Raw genomic sequence first — 21,990 nt, forward strand, 5'->3', positions numbered from 1 at the left:
ACAGAAAATCTTCTGAGTTACAGCCTTTAATTTTCCTGTCTCATTTCCTTCTACTCACTCTGTGCCTTCAAGTTTTACCATTTCCTAGCTGTATGATTTTGAGGTAATTACTTCTTTCAGTGTCTCAGTTTCTTATTTATAAAATGGGAATAAATTATATCAATTTTATAATATTAAGTGATATAATTATATAAAATACTTGCTCCAGAACCTTTGTTCAAAATGTTAACTATTATTAATGTTAAAATTGTATACATACATAAGTAAATATACATAAAAATATATAATATATATAATATATAAACACATATTTATAAATAAAAATATATATTATATATTTATGTATATAATACATATTTATGAATAAATGTACATATTCCAAAACATTTTACTTCATGCAAACATATTTATAAGCAGATCTTGGATGTATTTGTGCTTTTATGCTTCTATGTTTCAATTATTTTTATTTTCCTATTCAAATAATAATTAGCATTCAAGATTCAGGCTTCTGGACTTAATTTAGAATCTAACTGCTTTGTAATGTATTCTCTGACTATCCAACCTGATATAATCTTTCTCTCATTTTTATAGAAATTATCATGTTTACAATAGATATAAAAATTATTAAACTCATTCATGTACTCATCCAAAAAATATTTACTGAGCACTTGTTGTGTGTAAGTCACTGGATTAGCAGTAGAGTTAGGTGGTAAATAAGATACCACCATCACTGTTTCCAGGGAATTTGTGGTATAGTGGTTTGTAGAATGGAATCTGGAGCCAGACTGCTTAGATGTGTGTCTAGGCTTCACCACTTACTAACTACATGACCTGGGGCAGGTTATTTAAGCTCTCTGAGCCTTACAAATAGAAATTGCTTAGAAGATTGTCTAGCTCGCGGTAAGCATAATTAAATGTTAATTATTGTTGGTATATTACTGTTGTGGTTATCTAATGACCTTAAACAATTATACAATTCATTTTGATTACAATTGTGATTACAAAACTATATTTTAGTATTTAAGAGAGAATTCAAGAAATCTGAGAATATGCCTGAGACTCAACTGACAGCTCAGATAAGGTGGATGGAGAATATCCATGATGATGAAATATTTTCAATGGTCTTGGAGAAAAAAATGGAGAATTTATTGAAATAAAAGCTGACTGTAAGAGTTTCATTTCCAGTAATGGCTAACTAGATAATTTGGAGTAATCCTTACAATATAATGAGAAAAGAACTGGTTAAAATTAAAAAAACAATTCTTTGTATAAAAATAATCTACAAGATAGTAAGATATTACCAGGCTAAGAAAAGAGGGCTAATAATAGCCAACAAAATAAAGCAGAGCTACTTCTCTCCAGGGGGAGTTTTTCCAATGCAGGTTAGCACTAGGGATCCATAAGAGATAACTAAGGAACTAAGGAGTCATAGTCCTGGGACCACTAGGAGCAAAGGTTCCAGAAAATCACCTGTTCCCTCTCTTCATCTGCCATTCTTAGGTAAGTTGCTAACAGGCACCAGAACTTTGAGACAAACTCCTAGAACTGAAAGAAAAGTATCACATTTTAGTCCCTTCCAAAGATTGACATCTTATGTTAGAGGGCCCCTGTTCTGGGTGAGGACTGAAAATGTTACGCTATAGAGTGGGAATAGGAATGGTATCCTGGTCATGCAGGTATCCCCTAAAATTCTGATGTCTTGAGCTTGGGTGGTTAGCTTCCCAGGAATCTAGACAAAATATAGCTAAAATGGTTTCTGATATAAGATAATACCCTAGGCCTTAAATTAACGTTTGATATAACTTATCAAATACAGCATCCAGCAACCAGTTAAACTTTATGAGGCACACACGGCAATGAAATGTCAACTAAAATCAGCAGAAACAATCACCAACAGAAACTCCCAAGAATGAGAACATGGAAATCATCCAAACAGAATGTAATGGCACTATGTTTATTATATTCTTGGAAATAAAAACTAAATAAGAAAAGTTTCTGCAAGGCATTGGAAACAACAAAATACGACACTGCAGATTTGAAAAGAATCTAACTGGAAATGATGTAACTGAAAAATATGACTGATATTAACCTCTCAGAGATGGCCCTTGTGGCAGATGTGACACAGCTGAAAAGAGTATTAATGAGTGAGAAAATAGGTGAGAAATTCAGAATGAAACAAGGAGAATTAAAAAGACAGAAATATAGTTGAGGAGGTACTTATAATGGATAAAGTAAGACTGTCTAAAATGTATTCATTAGTTAGATTCCCAGAGTAGAGGAGAGAGAAGATGAGGAAGAAGCAACAGATGATGAGATGATAGTGGCCAAGCTTTGAAAAGTAATTAATAGCAGGGAGAGGTTCCAAGATGGCCAAATAGGAACAGCGCCGGTCTACAGCTCCCAGCGTGAGTGACGCAGAAGATGGGTGATTTCTGCATTTCCAACTGAGGTACCAGGTTCATCTCACTGGGGCTTGATGGACAGTGGGTGCAGCCCACAGAGTGTGAGCTGAAGCAGGGTGGGGCCTCGCCTCACCCAGGAAGCACAAGGGGTCCAGGAATTCCCTTCCCTAGCCAAGGGAAGCTGTGACAGATGGTACCTGGAAAATCAGAACACTCCCACCCTAATACTGCGCTTTTCCAATGGTCTTAGCAAATGGCACACCGGGAGATTATATCCCGTGCCTGGCTCGGAGGGTCCCACGCCCACAGAGCCTCCCTCATTGCTAGCACAGCAGTCAGAGATTGAACTGCAAGGTGGCAGCGAGGCTGGGGGAAGGGTGTCCACCATTGCTGAGGCTTGAGTAGGTAAACAAAGTGGCCAGGAAGCTCGAAATAGGTGGAGCCCACTGCAGCTCAAAGAGGCCTGCCTGCCTCTGTAGACTCCACCTCTGGGGGCAGGGCATAGCTGAACAAACGGCAGCAGGAACTTCTGCAGACTTAAACATCCCTGTCTAACAGCTTTGAAGAGAGTAGTGGTTCTCCCAACACAGAGTTTGAAATCTGAGAATGGAGAGACTGCCTCCTCAAGTGGGTCCCTGACCCCCGAGTAGCCTAACTGGGAGACATCTCCCAGTAGGGGCTGATTGACACTTCATACAGCCAGGTGCCCCTCTGAGACGAAGCTTCCAGAGGAAGGATCAGGCAGCAACATTTGCCGTTCTGCAGTATTTGCTGTTCTGCAGCCTCCGCTGGTGATACGCAGGCAAACAGGGTCTAGAGTGGACCTCCAGCAAACTCTAACAGACCTGCAGCAGAGGGTCCTAACTGTTAGAAGGAAAACTAACAAACAGAAAGGGCGTCCACACCAAAACCCCATCTATACGTCACCATCATCAAAGACCAAAGGTAGATAAAACCACAAAGGTGGGGAGAAACCAGAGCAGAAAAGCTGAAAATTCTAAAAATCAGAGTGCCTCTTCTCCTCCAAAGGAATGCAGCTCCTCGCCAGCAACGGAACAAAGCTGGATGGAGAATGACTTTGACAAGTTGAGAGAAGAAGGCTTCAGGTGATCGGTAATAATGAACTGCTCCGAGCTAAAGGAGGATGTTCGAACCCATTGCAAAGAAGCTAAAAACCTTGAAAAAAGATTAGATGAATGGCTAACTAGAAAAAACAGTGTAGAGAAGACCTTAAATGACCTGATGGAGCTGAAAGCCATGTCATGAGAACTACGTGACGCATGCACAAGCTTCAGTAGCCGATTCGATCAAGTGGAAGAAAGAGTATCAGTGATTGAAGATCAAACGAATGAAATGAAGTGACAAGAGAAGTTTAGAGAAGAAAGAGTAAAAAGAAACGAACAAAGCCTCCAAAAGATATGGGACTATGTGAAAAGACCAAATCTGCGTCTGATTGGTGTACCTGAAAGTGACGGGGAGAATGGAACCAAACTGGAAAACATTCTTCAGGATATTATTCAGGAAAATTTCCCCAACCTAGCAAGGCAGGCCACCATTCAAATTTAGGAAATACAGAGAACACCACAAAGATACTCCTCGAGAAGAGCAACTCCAAGACACATAATGGTCAGATTCACCAAAGTTGAAATGAAGGAAAAAATGTTAAGGGCAGCCAGAGAGAGAAAGGTCGGGTTACCCACAAAGGGAAGCCCATCAGACTAACAGCGGATCTTTCAGCAGAAACTCTACAAGCCAGAAGAGAGTGGGGGCCAATGTTCAACATTCTTAAAGGAAAGAGTTTTCAACCCAGAATTTCATATCCAGCCAAACTAAACTTCATAAGTGAAGGAGAAATAAAATACTTTACAGACAAGCAAATGCTGAGAGAGTTTGTCACCACCAAACCTGCCTTACAAGAGCTCCTAAAGGAAGCACTAAACATTGAAAGGAACAGTAGTACCAGCCACTGCAAAAACATGCCAAATTGTAAAGACCATCAAGGCTAGGAAGAAACTGCATCAACTAACGAGCAAAATAACCAGCTAACATCATAATGACAGGATCAAATTCACACATAACAATATTAATCCTAAATGTAAATGGGCTAAATGCTCCAATTAAAAGATACAGACTGGCAAATTGGATAAAGAGTCAAGACCCATCAGTGTGCTGTATTCAGGAAACCCATCTCATGTGCAGAGACACACATAGGCTCAAAATAAAGGGATGGAGGAAGACCTACCAAGCAAATGGAAAACAAAAAAAGGCAGGGGTTGCAATCCTAGTCTCTGATAAAACAGACTTTAAACCAACAAAGATCAAAAGAGACAAAGAAGACCCTTATATAATGCTAAAGGGATCAATTCAACAAGAAGAGCTAACTATCCTAAATATATATGCACTCAATACAGGAGCACCCAGATTCATAAAGCAAGTCCTCAGAGACCTACAAAGAGATTTAGACTCCCACACAATAATAATGGGAGACTTTAACACCCCACTGTCAACATTAGACAGATCAACGAGACAGAAAGTTAACAAGGAATCCAGCAATTGAACTCAGCTCTGCACCAAACAGACCTAATAGACATCTACAGAACTCTCCATCCCAAATCAACAGAATATACATTCTTCTCAGCACCACATTGCACTTATTCCAAAATTGACCACATAGTTGGAAGTAAAGCACTTCTCAGCAAATGTAAAAAAAACAGAAATTATAACAAACTGTCTCTCAGACCACAGTGCAATCAAACTAGAACTCAGGGTTAAGAAACTCAGTCAAAACCACTCAACTACATGGAAACTGAACCACCTGCTCCTGAATGACTACTGGGTACATAATGAAATGAAGGCAGACATAAAGATGTTATTTGAAACCAATGAGAACAAAGAGACAACATACCAGAATCTCTGGGACACATTTAAAGCAGTGTGTAGAGGGAAATTTATAGCACTAAATGCCCACAAGAGAAAGCAAGAAAGATCTAAAATTGACACCCTAACATCACAATTAAAAGAACTAGAGAAGCAAGAGCAAACACATTGAAAAGCTAGCAGAAGGCAAGAAACAACTAAGACCAGAGCAGAACTGAAGGAGATAGAGACACAAAAAAACTTTCAAAAAAATCAGTGAATCCAGGAGCTGGCTTTTTGAAAACGTCAACAAAATTGATAGACTGCTGGCAAGAGTAATAAAGAAGAAAAGAGAGAAGAATCAAATAGACACAATAAAAAATGATAAAGGGGATATCACCACCGATCCCACAGAAATACACACTACCATCAGAGAATACTATAAACACCTCTAAGCAAATAAACTGGAAAATCTAGAAGAAATGGATAAATTCCTCAACACATACACCCTCCCAAGACTAAAACAGGAAGAAGTTGAATCCCTGAATAGACCAATAACAGGCTCTGAAATTGAGGCAATAATTAATAGCCTACCAACCAAAAAAACTCCAGGTCCAGATGGATTCATAGCCGAATTCTACCAGAGGTACAAAGAGGAGCTGGTACCATTCCTTCTGAAACTATTCCAATCAACAGAAAAAGAGGGACTCCTCCTAACTCATTTATGAGTCCAGCATCATCCTGATACCACAGCTTGGCAGAGACACAGCAAAAAAAGGAGAATTTTAGATCAATATCCCTGATGAACATCGATGTAAAAACCCTCAATAAAATACTGGCAAACCAAATCCAGCAGCACATCAAAAAGCTTATCCACCACGATCAAGTTGCCTTCATCCCTGGGATGCAAGGCTGGTTCAACATATGCAAATCAATAAACATAATCCATCATATAAACAGAATCAGAGACAAAAACCACATGATTATCTCAATAGATGCAGAAAAGGCCTTTGACAAAATTCAACAGCCTTCATGCTAAAAACTTTCAGTAAAATAGGTATTGATGGAACGTATCTCAAAATAATAAGAGCTATTTATGATAAACCTGCACCCAATATCATACTGAATGGGCAAAAACTGGAAGCATTCCCTTTGAAAACTGGCACAAGACAGGGATGCCCTCTCTCACCACTCCTATTCAACATAGTGTTGGAAATTCTGGCCAGGGAAATCAGGCAAGAGAAAGAAATAAAGGGTATTCAATTAGGAAAAGAGGAAGTCAAATTGTCCCTGTTTGCAGATGACATGATTGTATATGTAGAAAACCCCATCATCTCAGCCCAAAATCTCCTTAAGCTGATAAGCAACTTCAGCAAAGTTTCAGGATACAAAATCAATGTGCAAAAATCACAAGCATTCCTGTACAACAATAACAGATAAACAGAGAGCCAAATCATGAGTGAACTCCCATTCACAATTGCTTCAAAGAGAAGAAAATACCTAGGAATCCAACTTACAAGGGATGTGAAGGACTTCTTCAAGGAGAACTACAAACCACTGCTCAAGGAAATAAAAGAGGATACAAATAGATGGAAGAACATTCCATGCTCATGGGTAGGAAGAATCAATATCGTGAAAATGACCATACTGTCCAAGGTAATTTATAGATTCAATACCATCCCCTTCAAGCTACCAATGATTTTCTTCACAGAATTGGAAAAAAACTACTTTCCAGTTCATATGGAACCAAAAAAGAGCCCGCTTTGCCCAGACAATCCTAAGCCAAAAGAACAAAGCTGGAGGCATCACACTACCTGACTTCAAACTATACTACAAGGCTATAGTAACCAAAACAGCATGGTACTGGTACCAAAACAGAGATATAGACCAATGGAACAGAATAGAGCCCTCAGAAATAATACCACACATCTGCAACCATCTGATCTTTGACAAACTTGACAAAAACAAGAAATGGGGAAAGGATTCCCTATTTAATAAATGGTGCTGGGAAAACTGGCTAGCCATATGTAGAAAGCTGAAACTGGATCCCTTCCTTACACCTTATACAAAAATTAATTCAAGATGGATTAAAGACTTAAATGTTAGACCTAAAACCATAAAAACCCTAGAAGAAAACCTAGGCAATACCATTCAGGACATAGGCATGGGCAAGGACTTCATGACTAAAACACCAAAAGCAATGGCAACAAAAGCCAAAATTGACAAATGGGATCTACCATCAGAGTGAACAGGCAACGTACAGAATGGGAGAAAATTTTTGCAATCTACCCATCTGACAAAAGGCTAATATCCAGAATCTACAAAGAACTTAGACAAGTGTACAAGAAAAAATCAAACAACCCCATCAAAAAGTGGGCGAATTATATGAATAGACACTTCTCAAAAGAAGACATTTATGCAGCCAACAGACATATGAAAAAATGCTCATCATATCTGGCCATCAGAGAAATGCAAATCAAAACCACAATGAGATACCATCTCACACCAGTTAGAATGGTGTTCATTAAAAAGTTAGGCTACAACAGGTGCTGGAGAGGATGTGGAGAAATAGGAACACTTTTACACTGTTGGTGGGACTGTAAACTAGTTCAACCATTGTGGAAGACAGTGTGGCAATTCCTCAAGGATGTAGAACTAGAAATACCATTTGACCCAGTTATCCCATTACTGGGTATACACCCAAAGGATTATAAATCATGCTGCTATAAAGACACATGCACATGTATGTTTATTGTGGCACTATTCACAATAGCAAAGACTTGGAACCAACCCAAATGTCCATCAATGATAGATTGGGTTAAGAAAATGTGGCACATATACACCATGGAATACTATGCAGCCATAAAAATGGATGAATTCATGTCATTTGTAGGGACATGGATGAAGCTGGAAACCATCATTCTCAGCAAACTATTGGAAGGACAGAAAACCAAACATTGCATGTTCTCACTCATAGATGGGAATTGAACAATGAGAACACTTGGACACAGGGTGGGGAACATCACACACTGGGGCTTGTTGTGGGGTGGGAGGAGGGGGGAGGGAGCATTAGGAGATATACCTAATGCTAAATGACGAATTAATGGGTGCAGCACCCCAACATGGCACATGTATACGTATGTAACAAACCTGCACGTTGTGCACATGTACCTTAGAACTTAAAGTATAATAAAAAAACAAAGAAAAGTAATTCATAGGCCCAAAAAAGTCAAATGGGATAATAAAATATTCTACATCTGGATACATATAGTATAAGTGCATAAAACAAAACAAAGATAACAATCTTTAAAAAAACATACAACAGAGAGAAATGTAGACTATTTTCATGGGCATAACAATTACACCAAGTTTGACTAATTTATCAACATTTTTAAAAAGTGAAATTATAATTTGTCATGAATTACATAGAAAGAAAATCTCTATCAAGAAAAACTGCAAAAATTCATAATCTGCAAACTCACATTAATAGAAATTCTAAAGAGGGTTGTTCAGATAGAAACAAAATATTCCCAGATAGGAACTTAGGATGCAGGAAGAAATGAAGAGGAAGAAAATGGTAAATTTTAGTGAAATCTAACCTAGCACTGACTTACTTGTGAATTTTAATAGAGAATGAAAATATACCACAACAATAGCGTATATGTTAGAGGGGGTAAATGTATTAAAATATGGAGCATTAACTGGGATCAGCGTAAAAGTACAAATAATATTAGCCTTTCAAAATAAAGTATTCATACAAACTAATTGTTAGGGTAGTCATTAAAGGAATATAAATGTGTGTGTAATTTCAAAATATGGAATACATGAAATAATATAAAACAGTTGTGGTGGCTTTGCAATGTGTCACTTGGCTAGGCTAAACTACATTTCCCAGTGTTCCTATAAGTTTCTGGTTAGGATATCCCATAAGAGAAATTCTGGTGACGGATTTGGAAGGCGGAGCAAAGCACCAGCCTTTATGTAGCTCACACATGTTGCCCTTTACCTATTGTTCTACCCCATTGACTTTACTCAGTGGCCAGGCCTGAAATTGCTCCAGCTTTCTTTGGATCCTCCTTCAGCTTCTCTGACTCTTGAGCAGGGGATGTGTGTAGTTAGCTCCATAATGAAGGTTCCTGGCTTCTGCAGGACACTATTAAAGCTCTAGACAATGAGAATTGAGACAAGTTTCAGTCTTTGCTGTGGACTGTAGCTTATGATTATTGGTCCTAACTTGTTCTTGCTCTCTCTACTTTACTTGCATATTTCCTTCTCAACTGCCTGCTGCATAGATTTCAAGCTCTAGCATTAAATGTGAAGATGACAGCCTTATAGAGACTACTTAACCAACTCTCATAATTATACAAGGTCAAATCTATATAAGAAATTCCTTTAACTCTATAATATATCTATCTATATCATCATCTCTCCTAATGGTACTGACTCTCTAATGGAACCTTAACTAGTATAGTAGTCAATTATATGCAAAAAAGAGGAAAATAAACATAGAACAATAATTACATATAGAGGTTGCATTGTAAGATGGTAGGTATAAACTCAAATATACTAGTATACTCAAAATACATTGCACAAAATATTAATAGTCTAAATACTCTATATAAAAGGCAAAGGTTATTGCAGTGGGTTTAAAAACACAAAACTCAAAATGGACAGTGTTCACAAAAGACACATGTGAAAGATATGACATGGAAAGACTGAAAGTAAACAGATGGAAAGAGATTTGCTTATTAAAAGGATGCTGGTTTGATGCAATTATATCACACAAAATAGAGCAAACAAATTTAAAGAATCTTTACTAGAGGTAATGAGGGATACTTTATAATGATAAAAGATTCAATTCACAAAGAGATGTGATGATTAAATTGTATGGCAAAAAATACATACAAAAATAATTAACATAATTGAAGGAAAATATACAAATTGATAATCATTATAGGAGATTTTAATATAACTTTTTCCATAACTCATAGAATAAGCAGACAAGAAAAGATATTCACTAACACATACACTGAGTAACACACTTAACAAACTTGATCAAATTTACATACATAGAACCTTATAAGTAACAATCACAAAATATGTAGTAATTTTAAGCATACATAGATATTTGCAGAAATTGATAGTATGCTATTCTACTGGATAAAAAGAGGGACTGAAATTCTACAGAGTATATTTTCTCATCACAAAACAATTTAGAAATCAAAAAGCAAAAGGATATATAGGAAACCCCAACATATTTGAAAGTAAGCAATTATTTTTAGATAAATCATGGATTAAAAAAGAAATTAAAGTGGAAATTAGATAACATATTGAAATAAAAGTCAAAATGCTAAATCTCAAGCTTTGTGGGGTGCAGCTAAAGCCATAAGTAGAAATTGATCGCATAAGGAATAATAAACTTATAGAAAGTAGAAGGAAGCAAACAGCAGAGAAAACAACACAACTTACTCCATATAATACAATCATATAATAGAGATTTTAAGGGAGGCCATCACCAGAACTACTAAAGAAATTTCAAAGAAAACATAAGAATCTTACACAAAACAATGCTAATAAATATTAACATTTATATGAAATGAACACATTCTAAGAAAAATACGACTTAACTCTGACACAATAAAAAATAAATATTTTTAATCATATATTTTTTAAAGAACTCTGATTTAAAATCCTTCACACACACACACTCACCAACACAGAGAGGCCCCAAAGCATCACCAGAAAATTCTAACAACTATTTTAGAAGTATTTCTAATTCTTATACAAATTCTTCCAGGATTAAAAAACAGATGAAAGTTCCTCAATTCATATTTTGAAGGCTACATAACCTTATTTCCAAAACCTGAAACATTTTACAAGAAAAGAGAGTTATCAACCAATTTCTGTCATGAACGTAGATATTAAAACCCTAAATACAATATGAGTAAGCCAAGTCTATTTATAAATAAAAAGAATAATAAATCACAACTAAGTTCAATTTGTTTCAGGGTGCAAAGTTGGTTTTACAACATATGAAAAAATGTAATTATCACATTATCCTGACAATGAAGAAAAATCATGAGATTATCTCATTAGCTACAAAGGAACATTTGTTATCATTCAATATCCAGTTATGATTGAAATTCACAAATCAGGAAAACAAGAGAGCTTTAATAAAGTGTATCTTACAGAAAACTGAGAGCTAGCATTACATTTAATTGCACAACCTGGGAAATATTTTCTTGGTGGCCAGAAAACAGAAGAGTGCTCGCTATCATCATTTAAACTTCCAATATTGCATTAGAGGAAACTAAATGTGTAACTACTGTGAAAGAAGAACTAACAGTGTAAAACAAAAACAAAAAACCTAAATACCACTTTACAACTTGCAACTTGGCAAAATTTTAAAGTTGAAAACATCAAATATTGGTGAATTTGTAGAGCAAAAAGAACTTTCATAAATTAATAATGAGGATATGAAATGGTAATGGTCACTTTGGAAAGCAGTTTGACACTATCTGGAAGACATTAAAAACACACACATTATATGATCTAGCAATCTCCGTTCCATGTATGTATAAGAACTGGGAAACATGGACAAGAATGTTCAGAGTAAGGCTGTTCATTATACTCTCAAAATGGAAATGCCCAAATGTTCATCAACATTAGAATGGGTAAACAAACTATTGAATATTCATTCATAAAAATACTAGACTTCAATATACGCAGTTACATGCAAAAGATGAATAAACCTTTACAATATAAAGTAAAAGAAGCCAGACTTTAAAGTATGATTCAATATACAAATTTCAAAAACAGGCAACAGACTAAGCCATGGTGTTTTGAGATCTATAATTAGATAGCGACACTGCAAAAAAAAAGTGAATTTCAGAATATTTAGTAGTATGGTTACCATGGGGAGTAGGGAGGACATTATGATGAAGAAGGACCACCCAGGGGGCTTCCAGATGCTGGCCATGCACTGGTTCTTGATATTGGTGGGGCAACCAGGATGTTTATTTTTACAATTTGTTATTTTGTATATTTGTCTTTTGGCATTTTCTGTCTGTTATATAACTATAATTTTAAAGGCTGTGTAGAAAGACCAAAGACATAAAATAAATAACAACTGACAAGGAAGAAATACTAATCTCTGTATTAGAGAATAACATGTGGTTATGTATGTTGAATATTTTTAGAAATCTAAGGAGTCTCTAGCTCCTGGAGTGGCTAGGAGGGAAACTGAAGAAGTAAGCAGAAGGCAAGTACAGTGGAATGTTATTGAAGCACTTTCATTAGGAAAGTGACTTAAACAAACTTAGAATTAGCTTGAAAATGCTGTTTTAAACTTGGCTTGAGGTGCCAAGACTTTTCTCCTTAACTGGATGTTAAATGCTTCTAGTTTCTCTCTGGCTACAGTCCCTAGTAAAGGGGCCTTTTTCATGGTATGGTCTCAATAACCATTTGTAAATTGAGTTTACTAAGAAACAGGAGAAAGGCAAAGCAAGATGGCTGAATAGAAGCCTCCAGCAATCGTCCCCCACGATCTCCACAGGAACACCAAATTGAAAAAGCAGCCACACAAGAAAGTGCCAAAAGAACCAAAAATCAGATGAGTGATCACAGTACCTGGTTTTAACATCATATTAAGGAAAGAGGCACTGAAGAGGGTAGGAAAGACAGTCTTGAATCCCCTACAACATCCCTCCTCCATCTCCCGGCAGCATCTTTGTGGCACAGGAAGATAATCTGTGTGCTTGGGGGAGGCACAGTGCAGCGACTGTGGGACTTTGTATTGGAACTCAGTGGTTTCCTGTCACAGCAGAAAGCAACATGGGGCAAAACTCACCCAGTGCCCACAGAGGGAGCATCTAGACCTTCCCTAGCCAGAGGCGAATAATCCATTCCAGCAGCGGGAACCTGAGTTCCAGCAAGCCTCACCATCATGGGCTAAAAGGCTATGGGGTCCTACATAAACTTGAAAGGCAGCCTAGGCCACAAGGACTGCAAGTCCTGGGCAAGTCCTGGTGCTGTGGGTTTGGAGCCAGTGGGCTTAGGCTGCAAGCAACCTAGTGAGACACCAGCTGGGGTGGTCAAGGGAGTGCTTGTGTACCTTGCCCTAAGCCCAGGTGATACAGCTCACAGCTCCAGGAGAGGTTCCTTCCCTCTGATTGGGGAAAGGAGAGGGGAGAGTAAAGAGGACTTTGTCTTGCAACCTGGATACCAACTCAGCCACAGTAGGATAGGGCACCCAGCAGAGCCCAGAGGCCCCCATTAAAGGCCCTAGCTCCAGGACTACATTCCTAAATGTAGTCCTATCCCCCTGGGATAGAGATAGAAGGGGATCCTCTACTTTGAAGAGAAGGGACCCAGTCCTGGTAGGATTTATTAGGCTTCTGCTGTGTGAAGAGCCTTTGGACCCTAAATAACCAGTGGTGGTAGCCAGGCAGTACTCAATGTGGGCCTTGGGTGAGACTCAGAGGTGTGCTGGCCTCAGGTGTGATCCAGCACATTCCCAGCTGTGGTGCTATGGGGAGAGTCTCCATTTGGTTGAGGAAATGAGAGGAAAGAGTAAAGAAGACTTTGTCTTGCAGCTTGGATACTAGCTTGGTCACAGTGGGGTAGAGCATCAAGCAACTTCCTGGGGTCCCCAATTCCAGACCTTGGCTATTGGATGGCATTTCTGGACCTGCTTTGGGACAGAGGGGAGCCCACACTTCCCTGAAGAAAGAGACTCAGGCCTGGAAGCATTCACCACAAACTGACTGTTGAGCCCTTTGGCCTTGAGTGAACATTGACTGTAACCAGGCAGTACTTGCTATTGGCCAGAGGCAGCGGTGGTCACAGGGAGAGATTTTTCTGCTCGAGGAAAGGGGAGGGAATAGTCAGAAGGACTTTGTCTTGTAGCTTGGGTGCCAGCTCAGCCACAGTAGAATAGAGCACCAGGTAGATTCCTAAGGCTCCTGATTTCAGGCCTTGGCTTCCAGATGGCATCCTCAGACTTGCCTGAGGCTGGGGAAACTTACTGCCATGAAGGCAAGAACACAAGCCTGGCTGTATTTGCCACCTGATCACTGTAGAGCCCTTGGGCCACAAGCGAACACTGGCAGTAGCAAGACCGTGGTTACTGTGGGCCTTGGGCAAGACACACACACACACACACACACACACACACACACACACACACACACACTCACTATTTGTTTGGGGAAAAGTATGGGAAGACAAGAGTCTTTGCTTGGTAATCCAGGGAATAGTTCTAGATCTTACCCAGGACCACCAAGCCAGTACAACAGTGAGTCTGCAAGAGCCACAGCATTACTGAGCTTGGAGTGCTCCCTAAAGCAGGTATAGCTATAGTGACCAAAGATTTAGATCACAATGCCCAAGTCCCTTCAAATACTTGGAAAGCCTTCCCAGGAAGGCTGGGTAAAAGCAAGCCCAGACTGTGAAGACTACAATACATACATAACTCTTCAGTGCCCAGACACTGACAAACATTTACAAGCATCAGGACTATCCAGGAAAACATGACCTAACCAAATGTACTCAGTAAGTCACCAGTGACCAATCTTGGAGAGACAGAAATGTGACCATTGAGATGGAGAATTCAAAATAGCTGTAAATGTACTTAGTAAGTCACCAGTGACCAATCTTGGAGAGACAGAAATGTGACCCTTGAGATGGAGAATTCAACATAGCTGTTTTGGGAAAGTTTAACAAAACGTAATACACCAAAGAGAAGAAACTCAGAATCCTACCAGATAAATTTAACACCAAGGTTCAAATTATTAAAAGGAATCAAGTAGAAATTCTGGAGTCGAAAAATGCAATTGACAGGCTCAAGAATGCATCAGAATCTCTTAATAGCAGAATTGATCAAGCATAAGAAAGAATTAGTGAACTTTAAGGCAGACTATTTGAAAGTACACAGTCATAGGAGACAAAAGAAAAAATAAAAGGAATCAAGCATGCCTATAAGATCTAGAAAATGGCCTGAAAAGGGCAACTTTAAGAAGTATTGACCTTAAAGAGAAGGTAGAGAGAGAAATCGGATTACAGAGTTTATTCAAAGGGATAATCACAGAAAACTTGGCAAACCTAGAGAAAGATGCCAATATTCAAGTACAAGAAGATTGCCTAACACCAAGCAGATTTAACCCAAATAGGACTGCCTCAAGCCATTTAATAATCAAACTCCCAAAGGTCAAGAATAATGAAAGGATCCTAAATGCAGCGAGAAAAGAAACAAATAACATACAATGAAGCTTCAATGTGTCTGGCAGCTGACTACTCAGTGGAAACCATATAGAGAGGAGAAAGTGACATGACCTATTTGAAGTGTAGAAGGAGAAAAACTATTATCTTAGAATAGTACATCAGCAAAGATATTCTTCAAACATGAGGGAGAAATAAAGACTTTCCCAGAAAAACAAAAGCTAAGAAATTTCATCAACACTGGGTGGGTCTGTCCTACAAGATATGCTAAAGGGAATTCTTCAAGCTGAAAGAAATGGACATTAATGAGCAAAAAAAAAAAAAAAAAAAAAAAAAATCATCTGAAGGTACACAACTCACTGGTAATAGTAAGTGCACAGGAAAACAAAATTGTGTAACACTGTAATTGTGAATAAACTACTAAAATCATTAGCAGAAATTCTAAAAATAATACCTGTAACAAATTTTCAGTATAATAAAATATAAGTAGAAATAACAAAGGGTTAAAAATCAGGTGAATGCAGTTAAAGTATGCAGTTTTTATTAGTTTTCTCTTTACTTGTTTGTTTTTCTGTTACCCAATTAGTGATAAATTGCCATCAGTTTAAAATAAGGGATTATCAGATATTATTTGCAAGCCTCATGGCTACCTCAAATCAAAAAACATACCACAGATCCACAAAATATATAAAACATGAAATTAAAACATGCCATTTGAGAATATCACTTTCACTAAAAGGAAGAGAGAAAGGAAAGAAAGAAGTAAGACAAGACCACATGACAACCAGAAAACAAATAACAAAATGGCAAGAGTAAGTCCTTACTTATCAATAATAACATGGAATGTAAATGGAATAAACTCTCCAATTAAAAAAATAGAGTGGCTGTCTGAATAAAAAAATAAGACCTAAACATCTGTTGCTTACAAGAAACACACTTCACCTATGAAGAGACACATAGACTGAAAATAAAGGCTTGGAAAAGGATATTCCATGCCAATATAAACAAAAATGGAGAAAGAGTAGCTATACTTATATTATACAAAATACATTTCAATGCAAAAACTAGAAAAAGAAATAAAGTAGGTCATTGTACAGTGATAAAGGAGTCAATTTAGCAAGATGATGTAGCAATTGTAAATATATATGTGCTCAACTCTTGAGCACCCAGGTATTTAAAGCAAATATTATTAGAGCTAAAGAGAGTGACAGATCCCAGTGCAATACTAGCTGGAGACTTTAACAACTTACATTCAGCGTTGGACAGATCAGTCAGATGGAAAATCAACAAATAAACATCAGACTTAATCTGCATTATAGGCCAAATGGACCTAATAGATATTTATAGAACATTTCATCTAATGGGTGCAGAACACACATTCTTTTCCTTAACACATAGATTATTCTCAAGAATAAATTATATGTTAGGTCACAAAACAAATCTTAAAAATTTTTTAAAATTGAAGTCCAATCAAGTATCTTCTTTGTCCACAATGGAATAAAACTGGAAATCAATAATCAAAGGAATTTTGGAAACCATACAAACACATAATAGTTAAACAATATGTTCCTGAATGACCAGTGGATCAATGAAGAAGTTAACGAAGTTGAAAAATTTCTTGAAACAAATGAAAATGGAAACACAACATACCAAGAGGTATGGGATACAGTGAAAGCAATATAAAGAAGAAGGCTTATAGCAATAAATGTCTATATAAAAAAGAAGAGAAACTTCAAATAAAACAACTTGATGATAAATCTTAAATAACTACAAAAGCAAGAGCCAACCAAAATGAAAATTAGAAGAAAAGATAATAACGATCACAGCAGAAATGAAAGTGAAACAAAGAAATCAGTACAAAAGATCAACCAAATGAAGAGTTGGGTTTTATGAAATTGAGAAACCTTTAGCCAGACTAAGAAAAAAAGAGAGATCCCAATAAATAAAATCAGAGATGAAAAAGGAGACATTACAACCAATACTACAGAAATTCAAAAGATCATTAGTGGCTACTATGAGTAATTATATGTCAATAAATAGAAAAATCTAGAAGAAATGGATTAATTCCTAGACACATACATCCTACCAATGTTGAACAATGAATAAATCCACAACTTAAATAGACCAATAACAAGTGATGAGATGAAAGCCATAATAAAAGTTCTCCCAGCAAAGACTAGGACACAATGACTTAACTGCTGAATTTTTCAAACATTTAAAGAAGAGCTAATACCAACTCTAACTATTCTGAAAAACAGAGCAAGTGGAAATACTTCTGAACTCATTCTTTGAGGCCAATACTAGCATGATACCAAAACCAGACAGAAACACCTCAAAAAAGAAAAGTACAGGCCATTATCCCTGATGCGAATATCCTCAATAAAATATTAGCAAACTGAATTCAACAACATATTAAAAAGACAATCTATTATGACAAAGTGGGATTTATCTCAGGGATGCAAGGACAGTTCACCATATGCAACTCAATCAATGTAATATATCATATCAACAGAATAAAAGACAAAAGCACCTGATATTTTTGATTGATGCCGAAAAAGCATTTAATAAAATTCAACATCCCTTCAGGATAAAAAATCTTAAAAAAATTGGGTATAGACTTTTAACATTATAAAAGCTGTATATGACAGACCCTCAGCTAGTTTCATACTGAATGGGGAAAAACTGAAAGCCTTTGCTCTAAGATCTGGAACAAGACAAGGATGCCCACTTTCACCACTATTATTCAGCATAGTACTGGAAGTCCTAGCCACAGCAATCAGACAAGAGGAAGAAATTAAGGACATCTGCATTGGAAAGGTAGAAGTCAAATAATCCTTGTTTGCAAAAGATAAAATCTTACATTTGTAAAACCCTAAAGACTCCCCCAGATAACTATTAGAACTGATAAAGAATTTCAGTAAAAGTTGCAAAATATACATACAAAAATCAGTAGCATTTTTATATGCCAACAATGAACAATCTGAAAAATCAGGAAAGTAATCTAATTTATAATAGCTACAAATAAAACAAAACATATAGAAATAAGCTTAACAAAGAAGTAAAAGATATCTATAATAAAAACCGTAAAGCACTGATGAATGAAATTGAAGATGACATTCAAAAAATGGAGATATTGCATGTTCATGGATTAGAAGAATCGGTATTGTTAAAATGTCCATACTACTCAAAGCAATACACAACATCAATGCAATCCCTCTAAAAATACTGATGACATTCTTCACAAAAATTTAATAAATAATCTTAAAGTTTATGTAGAACCACAAAAGACCCAGGATAGCCAAAGCCACCTTGAATAAAAAGAATAAAATTGGAGGAATGACACGACCTGACTTTAAATTATACTACAGATCTATAGTAACCTAAACAACATAGTACTGGCATAAAAACAGACACAGAGACCAATGGAACAGAACAGAGAACCTAGAAATTAATCCACGCATCTACAGTGAATTTATTTTCAACAAAGATGTCAAGAACCTACATTGGAGAAGGGACAGTCTTGTTAATAATTGGTGCTGGGAGAACTAGATATCCACATACAGAAGAATGAAACTAGACCTCTGTCTCTAACCATATACAAAAATCAAATCAAAATATATTGAAGAGTTAAATCTAATACCTGAAACTACGAAACTACTAAAAGGAAACATTGTGGAAACTCTAGGATATTGGTCTGGGCAAAGATTTCTGGAGTGATATTCCAAAAACACAGGCAACCAAAGCACAAATGGACAAATGGGATTTCATCAAGTTAAAAAGCTTCTGAACAACAAAGGGGACAACAAAGTGAAGAGAAAACCCACAAAATTTGAGAAAATACTTGCAAACTATTCATTTGACAAAGGATCAATAAATAACCAGAATGTATAAAGAGCCCAAACAAGCCAATGGGAAAAATAATCGAATAATCTGATTTAAAAATGGGTAAAATATCTGAATAGACATTTCTTAAAAGAAGACGTACAAATGGGAAACAGGTATATGAAAAAGTGCACAACATCTTGGATTATCAGAGAATTGCAAATCAAAACTACAATGAGATATCATCTCATCCCAGTTAAAATAGCTCTTATCCAAAAGTCAGGTAATAATGAATGCTGGTGAGGATGTGGAGAAAGGGAACCCTCATGCAGTGTTGGTGAGAATGTAAATTAGTACAATCACTATGGAGAAGACTTTACAGGTTCCTCAAAAACACTAAAAATAGAATTACCATGTGATCCAGCAATCCCAGTGCTAGGTATATATCTGAAAGAAAGGGAAGTAGTATATCAAAGAGATATTTATATTCCCCTGTCATTGCAACACTGTTTACAATAGCTAAGAACTGGAAGCAACATAAGTGTCCATCAATAGGTGAATTAATTAAAAAATGTGGTGTATATATATACAATTCAGCCATAAAAAAGAATGAGTTCCTGTCACTTGCAACAAATGGATGGAACCAGAGGTCATTATGTTAAGTGTAATAAGTCAGCCACAGAAAAACAAACTTTGCGTGTTTTTATTTATTTGTGGGAACTAAAAAAATGAAAGCAATTGAATTCATGGAGATAGAGCCAAGAATGATGGTTTCCAGAGGCTGAGAAGGACAGTGGTGGAGCAGGGGAAGTGGCTATGGTAATAGGTACAAAAATGTAGTTAGATAGAATGAATAAGTTCTAGTATTTAATAGCACAACAGGGTGGCAAGAGTTAACAATTTATTGCACATTTAAAAATAACTAAAAGAGTATAATTGGATTGTTTATAACAGAAAGAGAAGATATATTTTTAAGGTGATGGATACCCCATTTACCCTGATGTGATTATTATACATCATATGCCTGTATCAAAATCTCATGTATCCTATAAATAAATACACCTACTCTGTACCCACAAAAATTAGAAATTAAAAAAATTAAAAATAGGTCCACTGTAACCATTGTATTTGTTTAAAGAAAATCTTTTTTCTTTGATATTGTAATATAGGCACAATAATAGGAGTCTTCTGGAAATTACTGAGATTATATTTGTAACTTTTTCTGTTTACACAAAAACATAATTAGCATAGATATGTCTACATATCTAATGCAAAGTGTTAACTATAGATTAATACCTTTGTGGTATTCAGGCTACATGTAATTTTAGCACAAAACATAACCAAATAACCAAACAAGCAAAATAAATGAACAAAAAATAGATCTTAAAGTTTGGCCTGAATTATTTAGAAAATTGCTTTTATTCTTCATTTCATACTGCATGTATATAGACACAGAGTTAATTGATTATAAAATGGTTTTGAGTCAGTCCTAAGCACTCTTACTGAGTAAATTACTTCAAAGCAGTTAATTCCAATCTAACATTTTAGCAACACTCTCATGATTTTCTAAAGAAGAGATGCATGAAAATTCATAGTGATGTTTATAATGTACACTAAATATTATTAGAATGTTAATGAAATATTAAGGATGTGACCTGAAATAATAACACAAGAAGTACTAAACTGTTAAATTAGCATTGCAATATTGTCTTTACAGTTGTTGAATATTCTGTGTAACAAAACACATTTAGCACTAGAAATTGTAGCTATAATGCTTAATAAAAATATTTTTGTATGTTTGAAACCTCATTTATAAAGTTGCAGAGTTACAATCTGTATTATTTTCCTTCCAATTTATTTTCCACAGAGAAGGTAAGATAATTGCAATAGAGGAAGGAAAAGAATAGCTTACTAAATCAAATACTTGTTATATAGAATTATAGGCAATTTAAAGTAATCCATAAAAAGCATATATTTTTGCCTAGTATTACTTAAAATTCACCATTAAAAAACACATGTACATAGATAGATATATAGTCACAGCTAATTGAAATGTTGTATATAATGGCTTCATATTGCTCCATTTCCTACTTGGGCATTTAAAACAGCAGGTTTCTACAGAGATCTACACTGGAAATCAGAGTTTTTTAATTCTGAAGGAGCAGTAGCTGATTGTCTAAAGATATGCCTAAAAGATTTCACTGAACACTAGGCCATGTATGAGTTTCCTGAGTTAAATTATTCTATTCTGGGTTGTGGCTCAAGACAGGGGAACTGAAATCAGATCACTGTCCAGAAATATTGTAAAGGGCCTAATGATAACTTTTTGATGTCATTTTCAAGTGTCTGTGAGAATTAATTGGTAAAACTCAACATTGATGTTCTATAGTTTGGAATTAAAGGCACTGTACAATTGAGCTTGGCCTTTATTTCCAGTTTTCATATCCTCTCTTATTTGAAGCCTTCACCCTTAGATGTTTACCTATGTTTCCCTCCTAGGTTGTAACTTTGCTTATGAAGCAGCATTGTCTGGGGTAAATACCTGAGATTCGTTGCCTCATGCCAAGGAAATCAAGGACACGGGCACACACGAGGAGTGAGTTTAAGAGCGGAGGTTTAATAGGCAAAAGAAAGAGAAAGGAGAATAGCTGTCTCTTCTGCCAGATAGAGGGGCACCCCTGTGGGACCTCTC

This window comes from Pongo abelii, chromosome 12 (assembly GCF_028885655.2).
Source record: "Pongo abelii isolate AG06213 chromosome 12, NHGRI_mPonAbe1-v2.0_pri, whole genome shotgun sequence".
Classification (NCBI taxonomy): Eukaryota; Metazoa; Chordata; class Mammalia; order Primates; family Hominidae; genus Pongo; species Pongo abelii.